The following is an 18,464-nucleotide window of genomic DNA, read 5'->3' as shown; positions in this document are numbered from 1 at the left end:
TTTTCTACTGGATGCTAACACCCTATTTTCTTCACCAGAAATTTGACATCCATTTGAGATTAAATGTGAAATTATAAAAATAAGGAAGTAGAAGACCTTGAGGGCCATAATGGATGTATTATTGGTCACAGATAGGGTTCAGAGTAAAGGGCTACAATGGAGGATCTAAAACTTCCTAATGCTGTAACCCCTTAGTACAGTTCCTCATAGTGTGGTGACCCACAACCATATAATTAATTTTTTGATGTCACATTGTAACTGTAATTCTGATACTGTTACAATAATAATATAAATACCTATATTTTCAGATTGTCTTAGACAACCCAGGTAAAATGATCACTTGACACCCCACCCAAAGTGACTAGAAAATGTGAGTTGAGAAGTATTGCCTAGAATAAGTAAGTGGAAGAGAGGAAATTTATTCTTAGGTAACTCCAGTCTGCAATTGTGAAGTTAATATTAGAAAAGTTGGAAAATTCTGTAGAAGATACTATGATTTCTAGTATAATCACATATTGGGTCTTATAGAAGCTGTTGACCCTCTGGAATTAACATGATGACACCAGAATGAATTAGATACTGGTAAGGTATTTGTTGGGTTTGGCCTGCCATGTAGACTCTTATTTCTGTGTGACAAATGTTCTGTCTGCCTTATCAACCACAGTCACTATGACTAGGTAGTAGTCACTGATCTAACACAAACACAAACAGATATTGTTGACTGGGAGCTCCCCCAAATATGGTAATAATAACAAAGTGAGAGAAATGTCTGTTTGTGATGATCAGTAATGTGATGATGGGTAATAGGTATTCTTATGGTTCTTGAGCTCAGTGTGTGAATAAATTTCCATTTAAAGCTTTGGGTAAAAAAACACATTATGTGGAATATAGTCAAAATTTTTTGTATTTGTTCCACATGTTCTAATGATATTTTGCCCTAGAGACATGTATACCTTTCTGAGATTATTGTAAACCTTGGACTTCTTTATATAACATTCCCTATGCCTATGCATATAGTAAGAAACAACAACAACAAAACAGAATTTTTTGAACCTTTAGAAAATTAATGAAATGAGTCACTGACTTAAGATCACCAGCTTGGTCACATTACCAAAAGTCCAGTACGGGGACACTGTTTATGCACACACACATGCATACGCACATGCACATGCACATACACATGCACCCGCACTCACACACATGCATATTTAAGCTTTGCCAAAAGGCATAGATGCAACCTTTGTTTGGAACTCTGATATGGGCATGGCTAAACATAATTATATTGATGAGATAATGTTAATAATATTGAAGAGCACTGGTTTTGGATGACTTTTTTGGAAAGTGCTGCCTGTCCTTGGAATTAGCTTCTTCAATAATCAGCAGTACTTTTTAAAACTGTGTACAGAAAAGGAAATTTTCATTAAGTGCAGAAGCAAAGGTATGCCAGCAATAAATTAGGGGGATATTAGGCTATGAGAGTAATAGGAAATTAATTCCAACACCAGTAGTTCTTCCTTTGTACCTTCTCACTGGATGGGAATCAGAGTGTCCTGTGTAACTTGCAGTATAAAATATCCTAGAACACAATCACATATGACTATTTTAAGTCACCTTTCACCTTCCTACAGAGAGAAATAAGTATGTAATTATTGAAACAGAGTATAGAGATTGGTCAGTGAAGCAAAAAATAAATCAAGAACACAAACAGAAAAAAAGTAACAGGAGAGCCATCAATAAGATAAATTATTGGCACAATATGGAAGATAATGTCCAATTTCTCCTCTCAGTGCTAAGACTCTACCTGGATTGCATCTATGTAGTACCCATGCATGCTGCTGAGTATCTATAACTCAGTTGTGTACCAGTCCTGGTGTGTTTGGAAGACTCTGCTTCCTTTTTGTCACCTATTTTTACTACAATTCCTACATCTCTTCTTCTGCATAGATCCCTGAGCAGAGAAAGAAGACATTTGTTGAAGAAATCCCATTTACAACTGAGTGATCCAAAGACTTTCACTCCCTGAACAATGTTTAATTATGAGTCTCTGTACTAGGTCCAATGTTTTAAAATAGGTAACTTACAGGGGATAGCTGAGGAAGATAACGATCTACTGTTAGAATGTAATTTTATTGCTGCGTTCTTTTAAGAGAACAATGTTATTTGGTTTTACCTGTTACCCTCCTGGTTTGAGGCCTGCCTCTCATAACCACACCTCTCTGCCCATCTCCTGCTATTTGTCACGCCTCTAACCTGGTTCCAGTTACATTTGGAAGCTCCACCTCCGCAGAGAAAAAAGGAAGTTGCTGACTGGACTGGCATGCTGACGTACTTGGGGGAAGTGGTTTTGCCTCAGGTATTATACCTGTTGGGGGAAAAAAAGGATTATTATTAAAGTGAAGATGACTGAGTGGCCACAGCTCGTGTTGTCTAATTTTTTATCTTCCCATGTGGATAATGTATGATATGGCTAGCCTACCTCCTCCTATCTCTTTTTATCTCCTCTTATCTCTTTCTAACTCCACATTCCAGGTAACCCACTGTTTTAACGTTGCAGGTGGACAGCAACAGGTGGACGCCCAACTCAGGGCTGGATTGAAGTAGAAAGGAACAGAGAGCTCTCATTTAAATACTAATTATGGACAGTGGGGTCTGCTGGGCTACAGTAGGTGTTGCCAGGGATGTAGCCAAAGGGCTGCGGGGTTTTTGGCCAGGGTGCGAAGATACAGCGGGTACACCAGGTCACGGCAGTTGTTGCCGGGGACATAGCCAAAGGGCTGCGGGGAAACCATGGGGACGGAAACGAGCCGTGCATAGGCTAGTTCCCTGTGATATTTCAGGAAATCTATGTCCTGTTTACGTGTATTTATGTGTGTTTTATGTTGTGTGAAGGCAGAGTTTTTGTCTTGAGTTACACGTGGTAGCTGGCAAAGATGGCCTCGGAGGCCCCATCCTCTCAAAACAGAGTGTGTGGGCATCTGACAGCAGCTCTACTGGTTGATCCTGGCCAGTCAAGCTGGTCTGTCTGGGTGGGGTGGCTACAGTAGCTGAATCATTCCCTGCCACTGCCCACATGGCAGAGTGTGTGGGGGGGTGAGGGGCAGGGCCCGGGAGAGTGCTGCTTCCTGACAGCCTGGCCATGGCCGCGCACAGTGGTGGTGGCCGAGGCTGCCCTGTTCGGTGGCGGGACGCTGACGTGCCCAGCTCGGCCACTCTTGCAGCGCGGTGTAGCCAGGTTTCCCGAGTTAGAGCACAGTTGTGCATGGCGTCTGAAGTGCGGTGGGAGAGCTGGGAGATTCCATTGTTTCGGGTCCCTGGCAGACAGGAATCAGGTTTGCGGGGTCCGCACAGGGGGCACGGACCCCTGGCGGCCTGATGGGTGCTGGAGTCTACTGGTCTAACACGGCTGCCTGCGGGTCCGCCTCTAGCCCACCAGATGGGGACTCTGCCAGGCTGCTCTTCCCGGATGGCAGACGGACTGATGCCGATTCCCGATTCCCGAGGTGGAAAGCAGGCTCAGGGAACTGAGTGCAGCAATGGCTCTACTGATTATTCACAGCCAGTCATGGCAGGTGGGCCTAGGGACATCACCCCTCGGTGGGCACACTGAGTCTTTGCCTGGGCCAGCCGCAGTGAGACTGAGTGGCTGTCGTGCACGTGCATGCCGCAGAGTGAGCAGGCAGAAGCACTCACTTGGGCCTGCCCAGACCCAAATCTCTCAGTGCACATGCGCAGGGCTTGACTCAGGCCAAGAGCAGTGCGCATGAGCACAGATCCATGTTTGCGCAAGCGCTTTCGCAATTGCTTAGCGCCATCTAGTGGTGTAAATATAAATTACAAGCTAATTTTCCTCAAAGACGATTCCATGGAGGTGAAACATTAAATTAAAAGAACATTGGCTTACAAAAATTTTAGCTAAGAGATATGTGCACATGCCTTTGATTCAATACTTACAGACAGAGATAGACCATTATTATTCCAATTTAAAGCTGTTTGTTATAGATTATTAAAAGCTTAGTCCTAATTTTTTTATTAATAGACCTCATTTGGCTTCTGGCTAGTCTTAAAGGTATATATTCCTTAATTATTGATTTTTAAACTATTGAATTCTGCTTTAATTGTTTCATCTATTACTAAAGGCTAGATTTAAAGCTAATAACTAATAACAGGTGTCCACATTTTATGTTCATTGTAAACAAATAAGCTTAATTTTCCTTTACTGAGTGCCCAACTAGTCATGACCAGTGACTTACTGCTTAAGACAGGGTTTCTCTGTGTAGCCCTAGCTGTCCTCGAACTTGTGATATTCTGCCATGAACTTCCATTAACTAGGTAAGTACCCCACCTGACTCCAGCTAGAATCAAGTTACAGGCCATATACCTAGTGGTAAAATTCTAAATCACTATTTGATTTAGTTATTACTTAATTTTATACAATAGCTATATTTTAAATTGTGGACTTTGTGCCAGACAATAGAAATTTTTGTATGCTCCTAGTCTAAAAACCTCTGGCCTCATAGTCATCTCTGACTCAAAAGGGAATGAGGTAGAACAGACAGAACACAACAAAAGAGCCAAAGATGCAAGGGTAAAAGTAGAGGTCTCCAGGCCTGGTGAGATAGTGGCTGACAGAGAGACTGGTGAGACCAGCTAATAAATCATTTCATAGGTATTAATTAACCCACCAAAAAATAACACCACCTAGTACTTTCTCCCTAATTTTGCCCTTAAAATCTTTTGGGTATAATTCAGGTAACATGCTCAAAAATATTTCCTCTTGAGTTAATACAAAATCACAGAGAGGCCTCAGTAAGGCCTAAAAAACTTTCCTTTTTTGTCTACAGACCAGGCCTAGAGAAGTTTTCCTGCCTTTGCCTCTCCCTTACCTTCAAAAGTTGTCTTTAAGACAAAAATAACTTTATTACAGATCTATCCAGGTGTGGTTTAAAGTAATTTTAAATTTGAGGCTTATAGAGAGCCAATAAGGTCATAGAACTTGGCTTGCTTGTTCCATATAAAGTTATTAAATATTTAAAGTTGCTTTTCTCTTTACATCCTAGTAATTTTAAAGATTAAAAGATATTGCCTTTAATTTTGGCTAAATAATTTACATTTAAATTCTCTGTCTCTATTCAGTACATAAAGCTAATGCCTTGATTTTGCTCATTATAAGACAATTTTATAAGCCTCATATGCTTCTTATAGTTAATAAATAATTAACTTTGTTGCTTATTTCAAGTTACTCTTAGCCAGATCACATTATTTACATCTTTAAAAGGTTACTGGTGAGACTTATAGCCCTTACAGAATATAGAAGAAGCTTATATCATTTGTCTATAGTGATCAATCACATTTCTATAATAAAATTTAATATTTTATTATACAGCTGACATATGATATATTCATGTAGATATTTTATAGGGAATGTTGTAAAACATTCTTTCAATTAACAAAAAGACATCTATTTCTTCTACCAACATTTAAGTTGGTTATTACAAACTACTAATAGATATTTGGTTTATTACTTACTTGGAATTTTAGACAAAAATTGATATTTCTCTATAATAAACAAATTGTTTTATTCTTACTTAATAACTTATATTTAAGTCACATGTTTTATTTGATTTTATGTATGTTAATACACTGTGACTGTGCAGATGGCCATAAGCAACCGTGTGTGTCTGCTAGGATTAAAATCAGAAGGCTCTGCTAATTCTACTTGCTCCAGTGTAATCCACTGAGACTATATTCAGACGCGCCAGAGTAGGACGTCTGGTATCACTGTGGGTGGTTGTGGGCTACCATGTGGTTGCTGAGATCCGAACTCAAGACCTTCTGAGGAGCAATCACTGCTCTGGTCTACTGGGCCATCTTGCCCAACACTAAGTCACGTGTTCTATTTTCATAATTTCTTCCCATTTCTACGCATATTATCAAAATTTAGCCTTATCTTTTATATTGATATATGGACATATCTAAGTTCTTTATTACTTATAATATCTGGTCAATTTTAAAATATGATTTTGATCTCAAAATTAATATTTTACTATACACATGTGACTATTTCTTCTCAGACTCTTAAGTTATGATTGCTTATACAAAAATGATGTATTAATTAGTTTTTGGCTTTATTCCTTTTTAGAACTGACAGATTGTCAAATTTTTATTTGAATTTTAAAGGAAGGAGGATATGCACTCCACCCTGAGAGCACTTTTGCTCTAGTTTTCCGCTTATATTAAAAGACATGTTTTGCCTTTTTGATTATGTTAAATAATATTTTACTTTTTTGCCTCTTTTAAGGCATGCTTTGTTTTTGCTCATGTTTAAAGGCATGTTGCCTTTCGCTTGTCTTGAAACATCCATTATGAAATGGTGTGCCACTCCACTTTCTGACACATTGTTATTCTTAACCCCACCTTGTTCTGGGGAAGGGGCTCCTTTGGTGTTGATACACAATGGCGGCCTTATATTTTTATTTGCCAAGTGGATACAGATGCAGTATCCTTTTATAGACATGTTTTGTGGCAAATATATTGGCAGAATATTTTTTACTGGCCAACAGAGTTTGCTGGTCTGTAAGAGATTCCACCGTTTTCTAAGAGTCAACATTGATTTCCCTCTATACCTAGAGGCCAAACCTTGGGCCTAAGCATTGCTAATTTGCGAACAAGTGCCTGAGATATCTTCTAGTTATTGTTATTTTTAATCTTTTAAGTTCTTATATCAAGCAGACTCACTCCCAGAGTCCAAAGATAATCAAAAACAGGCTCACTCCTGGAGCTCTTCTTTTCTAAGCTCAATCTCGGAGCTTTTAACATGAAAGTTACTTATTGACAATTGAACTAAAGGCCTATTGAAGGCAAAACTATTAAAAGGGCTCCTAGCTTGGGAGCTACTACGGAACTCAACTAAGATGTCTATGGCCATACCACCCTGAATGCACCTGATCTCTTCTAATCTCAGACTTGGATGGGGCACCCAGGTGAAGATATCTATGCCCAGCTGCACATCAGCACACCAGTACTGCTTCACATGGACTTCAGGGAAGATGGACTACAGAGAGGCTGTGGCAACTCCCAGACTCTGCAAGTGTTAAAGGCTTATCTTGGCATTTTTATGGATGGGTGGTGCAGAGAAGCGTCTGTCTCTCTGGTGGTGAAGTCAACCCAGACAGAGACACATGCCAAGTGGCTGTGTCTTTGCTGAAGACACATTATAAGCCCAGTTTGCTGTGTCATATAGTCTGAAATGATGGAACCAGAGAGGCATACAGAGCTCTCCATCTAAAGCACTGTGATGTTTCCCATACAGATTCTGTGCCGAGCTCCATGACTTTTATCCTACCTTGTGTTTATACTAAAAGAACTCTTTGTCTGTTTTCTAATATAAAGGGAGAAATTGTTACCCTCCTGTTTTGAGGCCTGCCTCTCATAACCACACCTCTCTGCCCATCTCCTGCTATTTGCCACACCTCTAACCTGGTTCCAGTTACATTTGGAAGCTCCACCTCCACAGAGAAAATGGAAGTTGCTGATTGGACTGGCATGCTGACGTACTTGGGGGGAGTGGTTTTGCCTCAGGTATTATACCTGTTGGGGGAACAAACGATTATTATTAAAGTGAAGATGACTGAGTGGCCACAGCTCGTGTTGTCTAATTTTTTATCTTCCCATGTGGGTAATGTATAGTATGGCTAGCCTACCTCCTCCTATCTCTTTTTATCTCCTCTTATCTCTTTCTAACTCCACATTCCAGGTAACCCACTGTTTTAACATTGCAGGTGGACAGCAACAATTACCTAGGCTCATGTCCTATTTAGTTTCAGTGGCAGATATGGATGCTTTGTTGTGTAGTAGGTCTTAAAGCAAAACAGACGTTGTTTGGCTACTCTTGCAATGTTTGTGTCATTATTTTCCCAACATGCTGCTTTGTATCATTTCTTTTTAGCATGTTTGATGTTTACCTTTCTCCTCTGGTATCATTCAAAGTACTTTCAAGTACCATGAATACTACTTAATAGGCTTTACTTATTGATAAGCTCACATTCTCCATGTTCAGTGAAATATGTAAGCATTGTCCCTATTTTCCATTTTGAGAACAATCAGAAGCCCTGGAAATAGCATATGTCATTGAATTGTTTCTATAGGGACTTTGGCAAACAGTTTAATTGTATCTAGTCCAATTCTGGCAATACAAAGTTCACTTGGGCCAAATATATGTGGCTATAGCAATGTCTTTCACATTATTTGGTGACCCCATTTATATTTTATATTTCTTTCATATATTTACATATTTTTAAAGGTTTCTACAGTATTTGGTTTCTATATAACATCTCAAATGGCCTTTGGTGTTAGTTTTTCCTCTCTACAGTCCCTCTTTTATCCCTCTCTTTACTTCCCATACTTATCTAATCCTCCTGTCCCAGTCTCCCCATTGCCTTCCAATATCTATATATTCTATTCATCTGTCCTTAGAATATTCTTTATTTCTATATTATATACATTGTTGTTATGTATATCAAAGGGTTAAAAGCTAACATCACTCCATATAGCAAGTAACATCACATGAGTACCCAGAATTTCCTCTAACCATAGTGAGAAACCCAAAGAAGCTGAAAATTAGGTATTATAAAATAAGTCAATGTGATAACAGTAACTGAGGATGGTATATTTTCTTCATCATTGATTTGAATCTGAGAGAAATCATGGGTTAAAATCTGATCCCACTTTTGGTCATTCAATTTCAGGATTCAAATGTGGGCTCAAAGATGGGGCCCGAGGAATATTCAGCTGTGCCAACTCTTCTCCATAGTGCTTTCTTCATGGCTGGCCTAGCAGCTGTATATGTTATGAGATATACAGAATTCCAGTATAAACATAAAGTACCTTCTCATTCTGTACTTGCTGGTATTGTTTGAAAGAATGTTAGCAAGGAATACCATCTGTATTCCATACCAACATTACATCTTGGCTAGAAATCATTTACTAGGCATATAAATGAGGCTTTATTTGTATAAAGCATCTCAGAGGCAGAACAGAATAGAGTATCTGGGAGATAATATTTATTGAACTACAAAGTAAAAGATGAGCAATGATAAGAGACAGGGTGTACCTTAGACTTGAAGTGATACACTGTCGAAATGCTGAAAAAGAGAACTTGCTATGGTTTCTTCCTGGATTTAGACCAGAAGTAACGACTGTGTCAGCTATTTACCTAAGGAATATTCTTCACTTCTTGACTGTTGGCAGTTCACTTACTACTTTGCAGTCATTCTTTGGCACAGCTACATGTTTTTATCACCTAATACACTCTATTCCTTCACTATACCAATTGGAACTCTTGTGACCACATATTTGCCTTAGATAACACTGCCTAGTTATCCCATGCTAAACTTTTCATTCTGGACCTTCATTTGGTATTTGTGACTACTTATTCAGATTATTTTTATTTGTGAGGATTAGCTTATTTCTAAGACATTGATCTGGTTCCCTCATTCCATCCTTTGCATACAGAGAGCCCTTCATGTTAGAGATGACTTGGCATGCACTGTAACTCTATCTAGAAGTTTCCATATATCAAGCTTTATGCAACTGGGACTAAACTTATTTTAAATGTTATCTTTTATTCTTCAGAGAGATCTGTTATATTGAAACAGCTGCTGCTACCAACAATTCTATGTCACCTGTTCCTGTCAAGACTTTTCCTTCTGTAGTGTTTCTTCTCTGGTTGTAGAATATCTATGTCCATGTTTTAAATTTTGAGGTATAAGCCTTATGGAAAACAAGATATCATACTTCTACTTTGAAAGGTAGAATGGCCCATTTTCTCAGAGGAAATACTTTTTGTCACCCTTCCCATTCTCATTTCTATCTATAAATAACTTCAGTCCAATGACTTCCCTTACTATGTTGCAGTTTTTCTGCCAACATTGGGAAAATCTGTACTCAGATGTGCCATACTGTACAGTCTCTTTCAGATAGTGATTATGGACAAAGCTAATACTGAATTCAAAAATCAAGCTCTGGCACACTGACCACCACATATCATCTGACCATTCACTAGGCACTTACGATTAGTCCACTGAGATCAGAGATGCTGTGTGTCCCTTTTAGACATTATGTATGTGTTTAAAAAGGGAAATCCTTATATCAGTAGCATCAAGAGTAGAGATGTTGTTAGTGCTTATACTCAAATAATAAGAATCTCTTATGATAGATGATATGAGACATGTCTATGTGACCACGAGTGTCTTTCTGAAAGAGGAGTGAATAAAATTCTGTGCCTAAGAGATGACAAGTGATTGTGAGTATATTTAGGTAGATGAGGTACAGAAAGGCATTGTTATGGCCTAAGACCGGAAGGCTTTCATGAACATTAATTATTTTAACTAATGATTTCAGACCATGGGGCCTATCATCTTTTTTTTTTTGCTTAGTGTAAAAAAGAACTGAGTAAAATAATATAAGCTTGTAATGGCAGGATCAAGAACCAGAATGTGGGAGGATTTTGCATATGTTCATTATTGTGCAATGGGAGGCTAGAGAACTTCTGTTAAAAAAGTAGAAGATGCAAGAAAAAGAAAAGAACAGAAAAAATTAAAACAGAAGAAATGAAATCAAGAGACTGGTCCTAGAAATGAAGAACAATAGCAGCATCAGCATCTGTCCATGTTTAGTTTGTTTAGTTTGGGAAGCTCATCCTTTTTGCAGAGAACTACAAAGACCCAGAAGGCCATATCTTCACACTATTTCCTAAATCACACTTATACTACCTACTACTGATGTTTGATAAACATTGTTTTGTTTCATTATACAACAGCACCACTCTCAGTCTTAATCAGAATAGCCTTTGTTTCCCAGGGAATAATAGTCAAGAACAGGACGTATAACTGGGAAAACTGCTTAGAATAAGTGACTGGTGACTGCTTGGTATAGTACATTTTTGTTCCCCCCTCTGAAGCTCAGGAAACACTGTGAGAGAAGGAGATAGAGCTGTGGGAGTTGAAAAACAATGAGAGTGTCTTGGGGTTCTGTTCAGTGAATATCACATGGCCACTGTAATCATGAAAATTATATCAGCTGAAAATATCTGGATGAAACTTGAAAATAAATAGAAAAATACATATGTGCATATGTACATACATGCATGCATATATATAGCAATGACAGACATGGTCACAAAAAATAGTTGGAAATAATGAGGGGTCATTTGCAGTAGGGATTGCTAGAGATTATAAACAGAGTAGAAATTAGTAAGATAAGAGAATATACAAGTATGATGTTGTCAATTCAAAAGATAAGTTTAAAAATGCATGTCTATATAAGCCAGAAGTTAGTCTGTGATAATTTCATTAAAAGAAGAGTTGGAAATACACTATTATGAGTTACTGGCACAGTACCAAGGAAGTTGAATGACAAATTTCAACATCTGTACATGTTAAAAAGCAGAAATTTCTCAAAAAGTTATGAAAATTTCTTTTTTTCAGTGTTTTAACATTTTCACTGTTGCAGTTAATAATTTAGGTTCCTTTCTAGAATTTATATTTACTACTTTATAGCTATTGTGTACGGAATTATTTGCCTGATTCCTTGCTAAGAATGTATACTACTTCTGAATAGAAGAGCTAGTAAATTTGTTTGATAATTTTGATTGAGGATGTGGTTGAAAATACTTATGGTTCCAATAGTTTTGTTGTGAAATCTTCAGACGTGAAGCACACAGACAGAGGAACACTGAGATGCTCCACATTCTTGTTCAGACAGGGCTAATCACAATGGGTAGACTGTAGGATTAGCCTATCTATAGATGAAATAATAAGGTACCATGATTTCTGTACTAAATGGAGAATTATTCAGCCGTAGAGAAGAACTAAAGTATTTTGTACTCAGGAATATACAAAAATTGAGGCATAGGTTAGTGTATATAGTGAAGGTATATTGTATACATGAATGATCATATTTTTTTCTGAAATCCATCACTTGAATCAATCAATATGTACCAATAAAAATAAAATAATATGAGCCATCAATAATATTAATACTTGGTCAGAAACATCAGCATTAAAATATTTACCTAGCATGAACCTGAATTCATTAACAAATATGTCAAAAATTACATAATTCCTGTTGGATGAGAACAAAACTTTACTACCTATGTCTTTATTCCTGAATTTTCAGCTCATTCTTCTCAGTAATTAAGCATTACAATATGCAGAGCATGGTGGTGCACACTTGTGATCCCTGCAATTTTGAAGCAGTGCCATGCAGAAACTTTATGAGCTATGGCTATCCTGTGTATGTACTGAGTTTCAGGGTAGCAAGGGCTATTTAGAGAGATAACAAGAATAACAAAATGTTACTAAAAATTGATGAAAAATTCCCATGGGCAACAGCTTGAGGGAGAGGATGAGCTAATTCTATGACCTCAACTTTGAATAATATATTTTAACTCCATGAACTAAAGACACTTGCTATACAGCATAATCTCCCAAATGAACTTTTAATGAAGAGACTAATGTTTGAAATTGCTGTAGTGAATATTGAATACTGTTGCCATATTTCTGCTCAATATTGTTTTGAATCTTTCCTTATCTTTCAGGTTCTATCACTGTGGTAATTCCTCAACAAGAAAGTTGGTGTAGACACTATTCATGTGTCCCAGTCTGAAGAACTATAAAGCAATGGTACTGGACACTGTCTGAATTGCTAAGGGTTTGAAATAGTTAATTTGTAGTGGCCTGTGTTTATATCAGGATACAAGCACACCCTGAAATATTATGCCCATTCCAGAGAAAGAATGAGACCTGGTAGGATGGAGACTCTAGGGACAGCCTTGTTCTCAGTAGGGTAGCCAAATATTTATCTGTGTCTGGAACCCTCAACCATTATATTATATGCCAGAATCTACTTCTGAAATAGAAACTTGTCATAGACTTTCACATCCAGACCTGAATGCCTTTGTAACATTTGGAATAGAAGTCGTTTCTTGTTTTCCTTAGTTCGACAACATTCTGTTCACATTAAGGCTTACCATATACATAGTCAGCCTTATACACTCTATCATTAGCCTTATTTTGCTTGTCTAGAATGATTATGACTACCTACAATTTCCTGTTACTATTCATGTTTCTTGAATAATAAAAACCAGGACCTCATATAGAATTGTCCCTGGCATCAATTGATTGTTATAAGTAGATCTGACACATGATTATATCAATTAAATAGGAAAATGTTGGAAGTCTATGACACTTGTACTGTACAGCTATATGGTGTCTTCAGAGGTCCAGAGAATATTGGGGAAATCGTGTTAATGTGAAGATGGCACTTCCTATGGTAATGATGTAGGTTATGACCTTTATTGCAAACTCCAGGTTACCATGATATCCCCCATACTATTGTGAATCCCAGGATAATGTACACTGAAACAAATAAGGTAAAGCAGAATTATAGGTGGAGAATGGACATTTTGTTGTGACTTTTGAGATCAGAGAAAATGGCTATTGTAGGCAAGAGAAATAAAGGTATAGTTGAGCATGAATCTGATCCCAGCCTCTGTGGATAAGGTGAAGGTCAAAAAGAACTATGAACACTCAGCAGGTGACAGACTCTTCTCTACAATGTTCCCTTCATGGGTGACCTGGCAGCTGGAAACTCTTTGATTTCCATGCTTCTGATGTCAAGAATATGTAGCTGCTAGTACCATATTTGTTGTTGCTTTGTTTGGAAGTCTGGTAAGTCCATATATCCTATGTGAGAGGCAAATCATCTCCCTTCCAGGCCATCATCATAGGTGTTAGGTAGAAGTCATTGATCACACAAACTAATATGGCCTTGTGGTCTTGAATTCCTCAGAGAAAGGTGGGAATAGGGTGATTGAGGGTGAAAAGTAAGATCATTCAATAGAGAACCTGAGGGTAGTGTGTAAAGGGTCTTTGCATTTAGTGACTGTGTTTGAACATAAAAATGTACAGAAGATGGGATATGCATTTCTTCAATGTACTTCCTATGTGCCTAAGAATTATATAACACTTTACCTGATACCTCTTGTACCTTAAACTATAACACAGACATGCTTCTCTTTCTTGCCCTTTTGTCCTTGTATTTATGCTTTTGATGTTTATCTGAAGTCAGTTAGTCTTACTATGAAGACAGTTCTGATCTAAAATCTCTGCTCTGTATAATTCAAACTTTCAAATTTTTCACTGGAGTATGCACTTTGGTTCTAAAGCTTCTGCTCAGCATAAAGTGTAACCTGCTTTATGAGTTTCTCATTCTGCAGAATGAGGTGAGAGTCCACTCTTGGGATGAGTTGTTTGATTTTTATACATCAGGACCACATCTATGTGAGCTTAGTTGTTTAAACTTTTAAACAGTATCTCAGAGAGACCCAAGGGCCCAGCTTCTCAACTACATCTTCACTTTCCCTTATCTCGACTTCCAGTGTCCAGAGCTTCTTCCTTTCCTTCTCTTTATTAAAATTCCTAAGTTTTATGTTGGTTATTGTTCTGTTCATGGCTTTTCATGGAGGTTTGGTGTTCCCTTTTATTTTGTGATGGTCCTAGGAACTGAATGCTAAGCTCCACAGTCCAGATTACATAGTCTCCGACATACTGTTCCTCAGCCTAGCCTTGGTACTGAGTGTTCTATGTTGTGCTAAATGAGCAGCTGTCTATCCCTCTACACCTCTGGCCTTCCTTCTCCATTAGATAGAAATTACTTTACCCTTCACAAAGTTCACCAAATGCACATTCAAAAGGAATGACACAAAGGGGTACTTATCAGAGTACTGCATATCCCAATAGCATGACAGTCAGATAATTCTAGGTTATCTATTTCAACCTGTTATCTTTGAGATTAGTCATGAAATGCTACAGGGAAGCATCTGAAATTAAAGATGAATCTAGAGAACCAAGAAATTATTTACCTAGAATGAAAATTAGGCATGAAGTAGAACATAGGCTGAGAAATAACCCAACATAAATAATCAAAACTTTGGAGACAACAATAACAAAGAAGGATAAAGTCAGTCACCTAGGTCAGTGATTCCTGTCCCTCTACTGAACACATAACACTATGATATAGACTCATCCAAAAATCCTACTTGCACTCTACGTTACTGTTGCAGCTATGATACATGTAGTCATTGGTGATTCTGTGAAGATGGTAACCTCACTGAAATATCCTTCTTCCCAGAATTTATATGTCCTCTAGGCCAACCTTCTCAGAAAGTGTTCAATTCATTTTTCATGCAATCTATGGCAGAAGTTCTTTACAGGTTAAGAAGGAATAGAAAAGAATACTTTTTGGCTTGAGAATGCTAAAAGCTGTATGGAAGTCATGTAAATTATTATTATTATTATTATTATTATTATTTTGGTTTTTTGAGACAGGTGGAATTTATGTAAATTCTTGAGACCACTTAGTCTGTCAGGTCATTCATGGCCAAGAACAAAGAGAGGTATTTGAAGCCCTACAGGAAACAACAGGTGGAAAATGTTCACAACCATCATTATCAATGCACATTCCATCTTCCACATATGGCAAAGTTATTATCAATAATACATTACTAAACACTGTAGGATTATGATATGTAGCCATTTCTTAAGAAATTGACTATTTAATAATATGAAGAGATAGAGATATTCAATAAAAATTTTGAGGTTGAATATAATATTTAGTCATTTATTTTACCCAGAAGTATAATATTAGGTGGCAAGTTATGACCTCTGCAATGTACTTTCCTAACATGATATAAGGGAAGACTATTGTGTTATAGTGATAGTTGAATCAAAATCCAGATAAAATGAGGCTGCTTGATTACAATTTTTTGTTTCTTAATTTTTGTGTTCAAATGAAGCAGTGAAAGCATGCAACAGAAGAATGAGAAAATGAGGCCCTGAGAAAGAGATGGATATGGATGAGCATTGGCCCTGTCACCAACAAGTAACACTACTGTGAATGTAACACTAGGATTTTCATTTCCAATTATTAGGCACAGTCTATATCATGCCATTAGATAAGTGCTGCATGTCACAAATCCCCAAAAGTTCCTCCTAGATAAAATACTGAAGATTTAGTGGCTTGAGATTAATGTTTATGTAGTCTCCTGTCCCTTACCTTCATTGTGGAAGACTTTCTGTCTTTGTAGTCTATATTACTAGACTGTCTCATCCACAAAAGAGTTCTAAATGTATGCAGTGTCCATACTGCTTACAAGCTATAGAGGATGCTGCCTCCAATCCATGAATACTAAATACTTATTGAGCTGGATAGTGGCTGCATCACTGAAGGATGCCTGTCAATTTCAGTGACTGTGGGCAATACTATCCTGAAGTGCATACTGGAGTGCTGATGAGTATGAGAGGTCTTAATACAGTAAAATGGGTATCTGCTATACCTACATGTACCCAAGGAAGTACCTTGAATTTATCTCTAACGTCACATTCAGCCTTCCTTGAGAAGATCTGACATGACTTTAAGTACTCTTGAATTTGACAGTAAAATCACTTCATATTGGCAAATTTTTGCACTCCTTTTGGGCTCAGCTTATATCCATTTCTCACTGCACACAGTTATTCTTTAGTGAATATCTTATCAAATACTCATGCTCTTCTACATTTTTGTCCCTGCAATTCTTTCAGACAGGAACCGTTATGGGTCAGAGTTGTTGACTGTGGGATGGCAACCCTATCTCTCCACTTGATGCCCTGTCTTACTGCTGGGGATGAGCTCTAAAAGTTCCCTCTCCACAATGTAGGGCATTTCATCTAAGACTCCTTCCTTTGAGCTCTGAAAGCCTCTCACCTGCCCCAACCTGCAGGGCATTCAGCAGTAACCTAGGGGAGAGAGACTGAGGTGAGACAAGAGACATTAAGAATGAGAGCAAGACAGGTTTCTGATCAAGCTCTCAAAACTTTACTTCAGGGATGGCAATATATGTATAAACAAGAGGAGGCTTCAGGGAAGGAGGAAGAGCTGTGGAGCCTTTCTGAAGGCAATCTTCAGTCTCTAGAACCAGTGGCCACGGTGTCCTCCACATCCACACATTCTTACTGTTAGACTACGCAAGTTCTCTCAGGGCTATATGTGTAAGTTAGTAAATTTCCACAAGACCATGGTTAAGGACATGGCTCCCAGCATCTCCTTCCTCTTTATTATTTTTTAAATATGATGGCTAAAAGAATGAACCAAGGTGATCAATAGTTGTCTCATCCTTGGATGAGTGAGCATTAACCAGTGGGGGGGGAGCATTGACTTGATTCCTTCCATGAGTCAGATTACCATTACGTCCTACAGTCATGGCTCTTAGTATCTTTTGGGGAGGGGAGGCAGAGCCTTGAAAAATTCTTAGGATAAGGTCTCAAGGGGAATCAGAGACAGTCCACGTGGGACCTTCCCCTGCAGTGTTTAGCCTCACAGCCCATGTTGGTGCCTATACTGGATTCAATTTTTTTCCAGAACCAGTATGCACAGGTCTGAATCCTATGCAGCTCCTAAAGTATAATTATCAACCTCAGGTTCAGCAAGACCTCTATCAACCAAATCAAGCCTATAATAATGAATTTGCAAGGGTCTTGATGCCATGGAGTCAATCTGCTGTTTATAAAACCAGTAATTTTGTTAAAAATGAAATGCCCCAAGGTTACTAATAATAAAATACTTACTAAAGGTCTAAGGAGAGGCATCAAGAGGGTGAACATGGAGGATTTCCCCCAACTATCAGCAGCGGATGAAAACTGTTTTTTTCTGGAGCTCCAAATTACGTTTGTGTAATTGTTGGACCCAAGTCTCCAGTAGACCGGACTCATTTACATAAAACAGCATTCTTCTTTCAAACATACACAAGTGCCACTCTTCTCAGTGGTCAGCAAATCATATGCTCATCAATTCTGTAAGGCAACTTGGATGAGGAAATTTATTTGTCTGTCTAAAGAAGCTCATGATTCAGCAGAGGCTTCCACAACCAATGAAAACTGTTGGGATAGTTTGGCGGTGGTAAGGAGGGAATGGGTTAAAAGCTCCTCCAGCCAAGCCAACAGTTAGAACAGAAGTTGCCAAGGAGGAACCAGCCACTACAGGGAGTAAAACAGCTCACTTCATTCTGGTATCTGAGGGGCTATTCCAGCTGAAATTCTCAGCGGGAGTTAGCAAGGTCAATGGAGGAACTAGCGTCACAGGAAGATACAGCAATTCTTTATTTATGTTTTTATCCCAGCAAAACTAGGGCAGAAGCACATATAGCTGCACCCCTCATACTAAGGCCTATGGAAACACTAGTTCCCAATCCTTTGTAACTAATTTCTCTATTGATAGTGAAATTTCCTTCAGCAGGCATATTCATCAAGTAGTGTTGTTTACCATTACCACAACTTCTAGGACTTCCCATACTGTTGGATGTTAAAAGGGGAGGATCAGGGATGTAGGCCCAATACAGCTTCTCTATCATAATTTTCAGAGTACTCAGCAAG

General features: G+C 38.2%; 1 pseudogene; it reads left to right on the top strand.

Annotated features, from left to right (window-relative positions):
- The first annotated feature begins 3,463 nt into the window (after positions 1-3,463).
- LOC116086241 overlaps positions 3,464-18,464 on the top strand; it is a 71,427-nt pseudogene continuing 56,426 nt past the window's right edge.

This window comes from Mastomys coucha, unplaced genomic scaffold (assembly GCF_008632895.1).
Source record: "Mastomys coucha isolate ucsf_1 unplaced genomic scaffold, UCSF_Mcou_1 pScaffold12, whole genome shotgun sequence".
Taxonomy (NCBI): Eukaryota; Metazoa; Chordata; class Mammalia; order Rodentia; family Muridae; genus Mastomys; species Mastomys coucha.
The sequence above is the reverse complement of the archived record's forward strand: the minus strand, read 5'-3'. Positions and strand labels throughout refer to the sequence as shown.